Raw genomic sequence first — 13,287 nt, 5'->3', positions numbered from 1 at the left:
ATTCACATACCCTAAAATTAACCTCTCAAAAGTACCTAATTCATGCAACCATTATTTAATTCCAGAATATTTTCATCATCCCCAACAGCAATCTCATACTCATTAAAAGTCATTCCCCATTCCCTCCCCTCTACAACTCTAGTCAATCACTAATTTACTTTCTGTTTCTATAAATTGGCCTTTTTTGGGTATTTCATATATATGGAAATATATAATTTGATTTTTTTGTTCTTTTAGCTTTATGTTTTCAGGATTCATTCATGTTTGTTGCATGGATCAGTGCTTCATTCTTTGTAATCCCTAAATAATATTCCATTATATGAGTGTATTGCATTTGTGTATCCATTCATCAGTTGATGGACATTTCAGTTGTTTTCACTTTTTGGCTATTATGAATAACATTGCTATGAACATTTGCATACAAATTGCTATGTAAACATAGACTTTCTTTTGTTCAGTATATACCTGGGATCTGGGTCATATGGTAAATCTATGTCTAACCTTTAAAGGAACTGCCAGACTGTTTTCCAGAGTGCCTGCACCATTAACATTTCCACTAGCAGTATATGAGGGTTTCAGTTCTCCACATACTGACCAACTGCTTGATACTGTCTGTGTTTTTGATTGTAGTCCTTCTATGGAGTATGAAGTGATATCTCATGGTGGTTTTAATTTGCGTTTTCTTTTCTTTTCTTTTTTTTTTTTTTTTTTTAGACCGGGTCTCGCTCTGTCACCCAGGCTGGAGTATAGTGGCGTGATCTCTGCTCACTGCAACCTCCACCTCCCGGGTTCAAACAATTCTTCTGACTCAGCCTCCTAAGTAGCTGGGACTACAGGTGCATGCCACCATGCCCGGCTAATTTTTGTATTTTTAGTAGAGATAAGGTTTCACCATGTTGACCAGGCTGGTCTCAAACTCCTGACCTCAGGTGATCTGCCCGCCTCGGCCTCCCAGAGTGCTGGGATTACAAGTGCGAGCCACTGTGGCCGGCCGTTAATTTGCATTTTCTTGATGGCTAATGATACTGAGCATCTTTTCCTGTTCTTCTTGTCTATTTTCATACCTTCTTTGGAGAAATATCTGTTAAAATCTTTTGCTCTTTAAAAAATCAGATCATTTTTTAAATTAGTGAGTTGTAAGAAATATTATATATCATGTCTATACAAGTCCCTTATTAGGTATCAGATTTATAAAATATTTCTCTTGTGGGCTGTCTTTTTACTTTCTTGGTTATATCCTTTATAGCAAATCAGTTTTAGATTTTGATGAAGTCTAGTTTATCTCTTTTTTCCTTTTGTTGCTTGTGCTATTAGCATCATACATAAGAAACTGTTGTCTAACCTAAGTTCACAAGACTTGCTCCTGTGTTATCTATATGTTTTATACATTTATTTATTTATTTATGAGATGGAGTCTTACTCTGTTACCCAGTCTGGAGTGCAGTGGCGTGATCTCCATTCACTGCAGCCTCCACCTCCTGGACTCAATCCATCCTCTCACCTCAGCCTCCTGAGAAGTTGGGACTATAAGTGTGTGCCACCATGTCTGGCTAATTTTTGTATTTTTTGTAGAGATGGGGTTTCGCTGCATTCCCCAGGCTGTTGTCAAACTCCTGGGCTCAAGCAATCCACCTGCCTTTGCCTTCCAAAGTGCTGGGACTAGAGCACCCAGCCACATTTAGCTCTTAATTAAGTTTTGATCCATCTTAAGTTAATTTTTATATATGGTGTGGTGTGGGGTCCAGTTTCATTTTTTTATATGTCCAGTTGTCTCAGCACTATTTGTAGAGAATACTATTTTCCCCCTATTGAATTGTCTTGGCACCGTTGTTAAAACTAATTGACGTATATGTAAAGGTTTGTCTGGGTTCCTAATTCTATTTCATTGGTCTCTAGATCTATCTTATGCCAGTACCACATTTGTTGGATTACTGTTGCTTTGTAGTAAATTTTAAAATTAGGAAGTAGGAATCCTCCAACCATGCTCTTCCTTTGTAATGTTGTTTTGGCTATTCTTGGTTCCTGGCATTTCCATATGAATTTTACTATCAACTTAACAATTTCTGCCAAACAAGGAAACTATAATTTTGATAGAGAATGCTTTGAATCTATAGATCAATTTTGAGTGTTGCCATCTTAACAGTGTTCAGTCTTCTGATCCATGAACATGGAAAATTTTCTCATTTATGTAGACTGTCTTTAATTTTTTTTTTTTTTTAGATGGAGTCTTACTCTGTCACCCAGGCTGGAGTGCAGTGGCACGATCTTGGCTCACTGCAAGCTCCGCCTCCTGGGTTCACGCCATTCTCCTGCCACAGCCTCCCGAGTAGCTAGGACTACAGGCGCCTGCCACCACGCCCAGCTAATTTTTTGTATTTTTAGTAGAGACGGGGTTTCACCGTGTTAGCCAGGATGGTCTTGATCTCCTGATCTCGTGATCTGCCCTCCTTGGCCTCCCAAGGTGCTGAGATTACAGGAGTGAGCCACCGCACCTAGCCTAATTTTTTAAAATGTTTTTACAATGTTTTGTACTTTTCAGTATATATTATATTTTTTGCTGCCTTTATTCATAAATATGCCATTTGTTTTAACGCTATTATAAATGAAATTATTTTCTTAATTTCAACTTTAGGTTATTAATTGTTAGTGTATGGAAATACAACTGATTTTTATATATCGATCTCACACCCTGCAACCTTGATGAACTTGTTTATTTGTCCTAAAAGTTCTTTAAAGGGTTCCTTAGGATTTTCTATGTATAAGATTATATCTTTTGCAAGTAGAGTTTTACTTCTTTTTCAGTGCTTTTTATTTTTCTAGCTAGAGCCTCCATTATAATGATGAATATGGGAAGAGTGGACATCTCTCTTTGTTCATGATCTTAGGGGAAGGGAGTTTACTCTTTTGCCAGTAAGTACGTTAGCAATAAGTTTTTCGTAGATGTCCTTTATCAGTTAAGACAGTTACCTTCTGTTCCTAATTTGTTGAATGTTTTTAATAGTTAATTCTGTGAAATGCTTCTTGTGTGACTCTTGAGAGGGTCATGTAGTTTTTGTTCTTTATTCTATTGCTGTTGCATAGAACGTTGATAGATTTTCACATGTTAAACTAATTTTGAATTCCTAGGATAAATCCCACTTGGTAATGGTCTATAATACTTTTCACATATTGCTGATTTGGTTTGCTACTATTTTGTTGAGGGTTTTGGCATGTATATTCTTAAGGGATGTTGGCCTATAGTGGGTTTTTGTTGTTATTGTTGTTGTTTTTTGTAATATCTTTGTCTGGTTTGGGTATCAAGGTAGTATTGACCTCAGAGAATGAGTTCAGAAGTGTTCCCTTTTTCTTAGTTTTGTGGAAGATGGTAGAATTTGTATTACTTTTTCCTTAAATGTTTGGTAGAATTCACCAGTAAAGTCATCTGGCTCTTGAGTATGTTTGTTGTTGTTGTTTTTGTTCTTTTGTAGGATGGTTTTTAGCCATAAATTTATTTTCTCTAATGGAAAATGTGCTATCCAGGTTATCTGTTTCTTCCTGAATGAGCCTCGGCCTGATTTGTTGTCTCTGTTACTTTGTCCTATCAACTCTAGCTGCTTTGGTCTTGCAGGACTTTTTGCTCTGTCTCCTCAACTTAAGGAATCCGCTTGGATCCACCTCTGTTGTCCTTCCTTTACAGAGGCCTGGAAACTCTCTCAAGTCTCTAATCTGGGACCACAGGAGACCTCTCACCCTATTTGTGTCCCATCTCTTAGGGACCACTGTTCTTCATTATCTTATGTCTACTGTCTTAAGAACCATTGCTTCATGCATTTGTATGCTAGTTTGTTGTTTCAGGCAGTTGGGTGTACCCTTCCCTGTTGTGCCAGGGAAAATAGAAAGATGTTATATCTGCACAATATTTGTTTTTTTTAGCAAAACAAAACAAAAAAAAGACATTTTCAGATCTACAAGGATCCAGGAAATAAACTGCCATTTAAAATATTATGATAAACATCCTCCAGTTATTTGAACTAAAAAATAAAGACGTATTAGAATAAATTGAAATAAAAGCTGGTTTCAATCTCACCAAGTATCTAAATTCTTGAAAATAGGGAAGGATTAAATGTATCTTACAGGGCTGGGAGAACAGAAAAAGTTTTGTTAATGGAAACGAAATGTTGTGCAATTACTAGATGATAGAAAGCAGATGGAACTGAATTGAAATGGTGGCGAAACCTATCACCCAGAACGTATACAGGATAAAACTAAGCAGAAAGTAGGAACAGCTGCAGAAGATCTATAACCTCAGAGTGAGGTAGAACATTGGTAGAGGCCCTAGGCATCTACCAGCCTAATTGAAGGTTAACATTCAAAACAGGCCAACCAGACCCCTCCCCTAATACACGTTGCTCTGCTTTGTGGGACTGCGCTGTAGAGAGGGTGAACTGTCTATCTGAGGTGATTTCTAACATGGGGGTTGGCCTAGGGGAGAAGCATTGGGGAGTTTGAGGGAAACACAGAATGCAAATGGGGTGGGCAAAAGGGGAAATTCCTTAAAGAAACAGGCATAGACAAATAGGAAGTTCAAGCCAGCTGCCTGTAATAATCTACCCAATCTTCCAGTCATAAAATAGAAAACCAAAGACCACAAGACATTTGGGAAAGCCTAACAGCAAGATGCAGAAAGACCAAGGAAATAAAGAAAACAGCTGAACACAGAAGAAGCAAAGATGATAGGAAGTGTAATGGGTTGAATTGTGCCCTCCACACACACACACACACACACACACACACACACACACACACACACACACACACACAAAAGATAATTTTGAAGTTGTAGCTCCCAGTACCTCAGAATGTGACCTTATTTGGAACTGGTGTCATTCCAGATGTAACTAGTTGAGATAAAGGCAGAGTTGAGAAGGGTAGGCCCCAAATCCAGTGTTGAGAAGGGTAGGCCCCAAATCCAGTCTTATAAGACTGGTGTTCTTATAAGAATATGGCCAGGTAAAGACACAGGCACACAAGAACACCATGAAATGATGAGGGAAGATATTGAAATTATGTAACTGCAAGCTAGGGAATACCAAAAATTGCCAGTAAATTACTAGAAGCTAGGAAGAAGCAAAGAAGGATTCACCTATGGGTTTCTGAGGAAGATTGATTTCAGACTTCTATCATCCAGGACTACTTGACAGTAAATTTCTATTGTGTATGACACCCAGTTAGTGGTACTTTGCTATGGCAGCCCTGGGAAACGAATAATAAATCAGGGAGTAAAATAAATTTAATCATCATGACTGGAAAAATAGAATGTTCAAGTAACCCACAGGAAGGTAGAAAAAAGAGAATGAGCAGAATGAGAAACAGGAAACAGAAGACAAATAATAAAATTGCATGTTAGACTTAAGCCCTAGTCCCCCAGTATTTACCTTAAATGTAAATGGTCTAAATGCACCAATTATAGGACAGAGATAACTGCCCAAGCAATTTTCAGATTCAATGCTATTCCTATCAAGCTACCGACATTTTTCACAGAACTAGAAAAAGCCATTCTAAAGTTTGTATGGAACCAAAAAGAGCTCAAATAGTTAAAGCAATTCTAAGCAAAAAGAACAAAGCTGGAAGTATCACATTAACCAACTTCAAACTATACTATAGTGTTGCAGTAACCAAAACAGCATGGTACTGTTAGAGAAACAGACACATAGACCAATGAAACAGAATACAGAACCCAGAAATAAAGCTGCACACCTACAGCCACCTGATCTTCAACAAAGTCAACAAAAATAAGCAACAGGAAAAGGATTCCCTATTTAATAAACGGTGCTGGAATAGCTGGCTAGCCATAGGCAAAAGAATGAAACTTGACCCCTATCTTTCACCATATACAAAAATTAACTGAAAATGGATGAAAGATTTAAATGTAGGACCTCAAACTGTAAGAATCCTAGAAGAAAACCTAGGAAACACCCCTCTGGACATAGGCTCTGGAAAATAATTTGGGACTACATCCTCAAAAGCAATTGCAACACACAAAAAAATTGACGAACAGGACCTAATTAAACTAAAGAGCTTCTGTACAGCAAAAGAAACAGACAACCTAGAGAATGGGAGAAAATATTTGCATGCTATGTATCTGATGAAGGTCCAATATCCAGAATCTATAAAGAACTTAAACAATTGAAAAAGCAAAAAACAAAACATAACAAAAAAACTCATTAAAAAATGGACAGAAGACTTGAACAGACATTCCTTAAAACAAGACATACAAGCGGCCAGCAAGCATATGAAAAAGTGCTCCACATAATGAGTCTTCAGAGAAATGCAAATCAACACCACAATGAGATACCATCTCACACCATTCAGAATAGCTGTTATTAAAAAGTTAAAAAAACAGACGCTGGTGAGACTGTGGAGAGAAGAGGATGCTTATACACTGTTGGTGGTAATGTAAATTAGTTCAGCCATTATGGAAAGCCATTTGGAGAATTCTCAACTTAAAGCAGAATTACCATTTGACTCAGCAATCCCATTACTGGATACATATCCAAAAGAAAACAAATTGTTCTACCAAAAAGACACATGCACTTGTACGTTCATTGCAGCACTATTCACAATAGCAAAGACATGGAATCAACATAGGTGCCCATCACCAGTGGATTGGATAAAGAAAATGTGATACATATACAGCATAAAGTACTATACATCCATAAAAAAGAATGAAATTATGTCCTTTGCAGCAACATGGATGGAGTTGGAGGCCATTATCCTAAGTCAATTAACACAGAGACAAAAACCAAATGCCTCATGTTCTCACTTACAAGTTGGAGCTAACCACTGGGTATTCATGGATATAAAGATGGCAAAAATAGACACTGGGGACTGCTAGATGGGGGAGAAAGAGAGGGTGGCAAAGGTTGGAAAACTATTGAATACTATACTCAGTACCTGGGTGACGGAATCAATTATACCCCAAACCTTGGCATCATGCAGTATACCCAGGTAACAAACCTGCACATCTACCCCCGAATCTAAAATAAAAGTTGAAATCACTTTTTAAAAATATAGATGATTAGAGTTCTTAGTCCATTTTGTGCTGCTATAATATAATACCAGAGGCTAAGCAATTTATAATGAACAGAAATGTATTGAGTCACAGTTCTGAAGGCTTGGAAGTCTGAATCAGGTGGCTGGCATCTGTCAAGGGCCTTCTTGCTGTGTCATAATATGCCAGAAGGCATCACATGAAGGAAGTGCAAAGAGGGCAAGAGAGAGAGCATGAGCACATGCACATACGCAGCAGGGAGCCCAAACTTGTCCTTTTATAAGGAACCTAATCCTGTGATAATGATTCTACTCCCTTTGTGGCAGAATTAATCCATTTTTGAGGGTGGAACCCTCATGGCTTACTCACCTCTTAAAGGTTCCACCTCCCAACACTGTTGCACTGGGGATTAAATTTCCTACATATGCTTTTTGGGGAACACATTCAAACCATAGCAGAGTAACAAAACATGATCCAACAGCATGCTGTCTACAAGAAACCTCAAATATAATGATATAGGCAGGTGAAAGTAAAAGGAAGAAAAATGTATATCATGAAAATATTTTTAAAAGCAGGAGTGGTTATATTAAAATCAGATAAAGTCAACTTCAGGGAAAATTACCAGAGGCAGAAAGGGACATTACCTCATGATTAAAAGATCTAGCCACTGAAATGACATAACTAATTTAAATGTATTCATTCCAAACCACAAGACCTCAAAATACATGAAATACAAAAAAAAAAAAAATGATAGGGCTAAAAAGATAAATAGACAAATTAACAATGATAGTTGGGGCTTTCCCACTTACGAATTAATAGAACAACTAGACAAATCAAGAATATAGAAAAATTGAACAATACACTCAACCAACAGAATATAATTGATATATAGAGAGCACTTCACACAACAACAGAATGCACATTTTTTTCCAGTGCCCATGGAACACTCACCACTAATAGACTGTATCCTAGGTCATAAAAGAAATTTCAAGAAATATTAAAGGAATTGAAATAGTACAGAGCATTGTTCTCTGATAACAATGGAATCAAACTAGAAATCAATAAGAGAAGGACAATAGGAAAATTTCCAACATTTAAAAAGTAAACACACTAATAACTCATGGGTCCAAGAGGAAGTCACACAAGAAGCTCTTTAAATGCATAGAACTGAATGAAAATGAAAACATCCAAATATGTAGACTACAGCTAAAAGCAGTCCTGAGAGAAAAAACCAAAAGCTTATAGACAAAAGGTGAAAAAGGGAAAGATTTTAAATCAATAATCTAAGTTTTCACCTCCATAAACTGGAAGAATAGCAAAGCTAACTCAAAACAAGCTAAAGGGAAGGAATTATAAAGATCAAACCAGAAATCAATGAGACTGAAAACAGGAAAACAATACAGAGAAATCAATGAAACAAAAAGCTGACCCTGAAAAAAAATCAGTAAAATTGAAAAACCTCTATCCAACTGACAAAGAAGAGAGAGGACAGAAATTATCAATATAAGGGATGAAACAAGAGATATCAGTGTATATCAGCCATTTAAAGAATAATAAGGGAAAGCTGTGAACAATTTTATGTTCATAAATTCTGTAACTTGGAAGAAATGAGCCAATTCTTCCAAAACTACTGGAACTCAACCAACATGAACACTTGAATAGTCCTATAATCATTAAAGAAATTGAATTTATAATTTAATACTCCTAAAAAAGCAATCTCTGGGCCCAGATGATTTCGCTGGAAAATTTTACCAAATAGTTAAAGAAGAATTAAGTATCAATTTTATATAATTTCTTTCTCTTTTTTGAGACTGAGTTTTCACTCTTGTTGCCCAGGCTGGAGTGCAGTGGCATGATCTCGGCTCACCACAACCTCTGCCTCCCAAGTTCATTTGATTCTCCCGCCTCAGCCTTCCGAGTAGCTGGGATTACAGGCATGTGCCACCACGCCCAGCTAATTTTGTATTTTCAGTAGAGATGGGGTTTCTCCATGTTGGTCAGGCTGGTCTCCAACTCGTGACCTCAGATGATCTGCCCGCCTTGGCCTCCCAAAGTGCTGGGATTACAGACATAAATAGAAGAGGGGACATTTCCCAACTCATTTTATAGGGGTGATATTACCCTGATACTAAACTAAGACAAAGAAAGTCCTCTCCAAAAAAGACTTACAATCAGTATCTCTTGTAAACTTAGATATAAAACTCCTCAGCAAAATATTAACAAATCAAATACATCAATGTATAAAGAGAATGAGCAGAGCAGGAGTTATTCCAGATGTGCAAGGCTTGTTCAACATTGAAACATCAATTAATGTATTTTACCATATAAACAGGTTAAATATTAAATATTACATGATCATATGGATTGATACAGAAAAAGTAATTGACAAAACCACCAGCATTTATTCATGGTAAAAAGTTATCAAACTAGGATTAGAGGGGGAATCTTCTCAACCTGGTAAAGGGCATCTATGAAAAATTTACAGCTAGCATGATACTTAATAGTGAATTACTAAATCCTTTCTCCCTAAGATTGGGTACAAGGCAAGAGTGTCTACTCACACTAATCTCATTTAACGTCTTTGTGGAGGTTCTAGCCAGTGTAGTAGGGTACGGAAAGAAAGAAAAGGAATACCCATTGGAAAGGAAGAAATAAACCTATCTGTATTTACAGGTGACACAATTATCTATGTAGAAAATGCCGAAGAATCTTCAAAAAGACTCCTAGAATTAATAAGTGAGTTCAACAAGGTTTCAGGATACAAGATCAATAAACAAAATTCATCAAAATGTATACATTAAATATGTGCAAGTTTTTGTATATCAATTATACCTCAGTAAAAAATAATTGCATTTCTGTATACTAACAATTAATAGATTCCAGAAGAAACACGAATATGACGTGACCATGGAGAAGCAAAAGAAAACAAGGAAGTATGCAATCATGAAGTGAATGCTTAGTCTCAGATCAAAGACTTAAAGAAAAGATTGATTAAAACCTAAAAAGTGTGCTAAAGGAGAAGTTTCTCAACACCATTCCGCTTATTTTTCCAATATATCACACAGCTGGGCCCACGTTACCACATCCTTGTCAATACCAACTTTTCCATTAAAGCCAAACTGGACTTAGTGCAGTCAGTGATGGACAGTCTGTATGCCAATTGTATCCCTTGTATAACTGATTGTATAATGGCTGAAATTGAGAAATTGGGGCGGAAGTATTGAGGATCATCAAGGATCCAAGATTTGAAAAGTTACCATGCACACACAGAGGAACCTATGCAGAAGACTGCCTAAAACAGAGAATAACCCAGCATTAAGTGTCACATTGTGGCCATGGTTGACCAGAGACCCTAAAAGAAGAATCCATAAGATTCCTAGAGTTCCTGTCATGTACATTTCTAACCATCATAGATACAACATGGAACTGATGTCAGATGATTATGGAGCCCCTTGGTTCTAATTCTTATAAGACAAAGTTCCTCTGCCTTTCTTAGACCAACTTTCTCTTGTTGCCAGTTCATTAAACATGCAATACCATAGGACAACAATAGCCTTTTCAAGAATGGTGCTGGAGCAATTGGATACCCAGTGGCAAAACTAAACAACAATAAAATCCTTTACCTAAACCTCATGTTTTATATAAAAATTAACCCAAAATTAAGTGAATTAAATGTAAAATATAAAACTATAAAACCTTTAGAAAAAAATATAGCAGAAAGTCTTCATGACATGTGTTTTGGCAGAGTTTTTTGTACTTGCCACCAGAAGCACAATTGCTAAGAACTAAAACCAGTAATTGGACTTCATCAAAATTAACTTTTTTTCTCTTCAAAAGACTCAGTAAAATGGATGAAAAGGCAAGCTACAGACTGGGAGAAAATATTTGCAAAACCATATATCTAAGAAAGGCATATCTAGAATATTTAAAGAACTTTCAAATATCAAGAATAAAGAATCAAACATCCAGTTAACAAAGGGCAAAAGTCATGAATAGGTGATAAGATGTTCACTATCAGTTGCCATTAGGGAAATGTGAATTTAAACTACAACAAGATACCACCACCTGTCTATCAGAGTGGCAAAAAACAAAACAAAACAAAAAAACGCTAAGTGCTAGTGGAGATGCTGAGAAACTGGATCTTTTGTACATTGATGCTAGGAATGTAAAATGGTAAAACGCTACAGCTGCCTTAGAAAACAGTTTGACAGTTTCTTAAAGAACTAAATATGAATCTCCCATACAACCCAGCCATTGTACTCTTGGGCATTTATCCCAGAGGAATGAAAGCTGATGTTCACACAAAAACTTGTGCAAATGTTCACAGTAGTTTTATTTGGAATAGCTCCAAATTGGGAACAACTCACATTTTCTTTATGGGTGAGTTAGTTAAACTATGGTACATCTATGTCATGGAATAGTACTCAAAAAGAAATGAACTATTGTTACACAAAAACTTGGATGGATTTTAAAGAAATTATGCTGAGTGAAGAAAACCATGTATACAGTGTGATTCCATTTATGTAACATACTTGAAATGACAAAATGGCAAACCAGTTTGTGGTCACCAGTGGTTCAGGATGGAGGAGAGTGAGAGTGGGCTCTTACTATAATGGAATCCTTGTGATGGAACTCTTCTTTATCTTGGTGGTGGTGGTGGTGGTTGTCACCAAATCTACACGTGTGGTTAAGTTGCACAGAGCTAAATACAGTGTGTACAAACACACATATGCACACACATGTAAAATTAGTAAAATCAGAATAAGGTTGATGGCTAATGTCCAAGCCGTGATACTGTGCCATAGTTATTATACAAGAAGTTTCCATTGGGGAAACTGGGTGAAGTATATATGGAATCTCTCTGTATTGGTTCTTACAACTGCATGTGAACCTACAAATATCTCAAAATAAAAGTTTAATTCACATGCAAAAGAATAAAATTGGACCTCTACTTACACCATATATAAAAATTAACTCAAAAGGCATCAAAGACCTCAATGTAAAAAGCTAAAGCTATAAAGCTCTTAGAAGAAAACTTGGGCATGATTGGGTGTGGTGGCTCTTGCCTGTACTCTCAGCACTTTGGGGAAGACAAGGCAGGAGGATTGCTTGAGCCCAGGAGTTCAAGACTAGCCTTGGCAACATGGTGAGACCTGTCTCTACACAAAATTTAAAAATTAGCCAGGTATGACAGTGTACCACTGTGGTCCCAGCTACTCAGGAGGCTGAGGTGGGAGGATTGCTTGAAGCCACGAGGTTGAGGCTGCAGTAAGCTATGTTTGTACTACTGCACTCCAGCCTGGGTGACAGAGAGAGATGCTGTCTCCCAAAAAAACAAAAATAAAAGAAAACATTCTTAGATATATGTCACTGAAATCATACATATACCCAAGTATTAAAAAAACCTGTTGTTAGAGTTTTCAAAATTAAAAATATTTTTTACTTCAACGGACAATATCAAGAAAGTGAAAAGACAACTTGCAGAAAGGAAAACAAACTTTTAAATTATATATTTGTTAAGGAACTTGTATTTAAAATATATAAAGAACTCTTAGAACTCAACTGTATAAAGACAAATGACCTATTTTTAAAACGGGCAAAGGGTCTGCACAGACATTTCTCTGAAGATACACAAATGGCCAATCAGCACATGAAAAGGTACCCCTCATCATTAGCCGTCAGGGAAGTACGTCGGAAAACCACAATGAGTTACCCCTCCAGACCTACTAGGATAACTCTAACTAAAAAGACAGAAAATAACAAGTGTTAGTGAAAATGGAATTTTCATACATTGCTGGTACAAGTGGCAGCTTTGGAAAACAGTCTGGCAGTTCTTCAAAAGGTTAAATATAGAGTTACTATGAAGCGGGTCAATGGGTACAGTTACAATTAAATAGGAGTTCGGGTCTAGCGTTTCACTGCACTATAGTTAATAATAATGTAATGTATATTTCAAAATAGCTGGAAGAGAGGATTTTGAATGTTCTCACCACAAATAAAGGATATATGTATGAGGTAAAGGATATGTTAATTACCATAATTTATTATACATTGTATATGTGTATTGAAACCTCACACTGTACCCCATAAAAATGTATAATTATGTGCCAATAAAAATAAAATAATAAAAAAACTTTTTTAAAAAGAAGAATATATGACCTTCTGATTTTGTGCTGTTAGTTTTGTTTGAGCAACTATATACACTTTGAAAAAGATGTATTTTAAAAAGTATTTAGGCTGGGCTCAGTGGCTCATGC

At 36.5% G+C, this 13,287-nt stretch overlaps 1 protein-coding gene and 1 pseudogene across 5 annotated transcripts in view; both read left to right on the top strand.

The window, feature by feature from the left end:
• The window catches only part of ULK4 (unc-51 like kinase 4), a 709,752-nt gene that overhangs the window by 549,601 nt on the left and 146,864 nt on the right, over nucleotides 1–13,287 (top strand). The gene's annotated exons all lie outside the window — the stretch shown is intronic.
• LOC126948535 (rRNA-processing protein FCF1 homolog) lies at nucleotides 9,805–13,134 on the top strand (annotated as a pseudogene).

The sequence above is a fragment of the Macaca thibetana genome, chromosome 2 (assembly GCF_024542745.1).
Source record: "Macaca thibetana thibetana isolate TM-01 chromosome 2, ASM2454274v1, whole genome shotgun sequence".
Lineage (NCBI taxonomy): Eukaryota > Metazoa > Chordata > Mammalia > Primates > Cercopithecidae > Macaca > Macaca thibetana.
The sequence above is the reverse complement of the archived record's forward strand: the minus strand, read 5'-3'. Positions and strand labels throughout refer to the sequence as shown.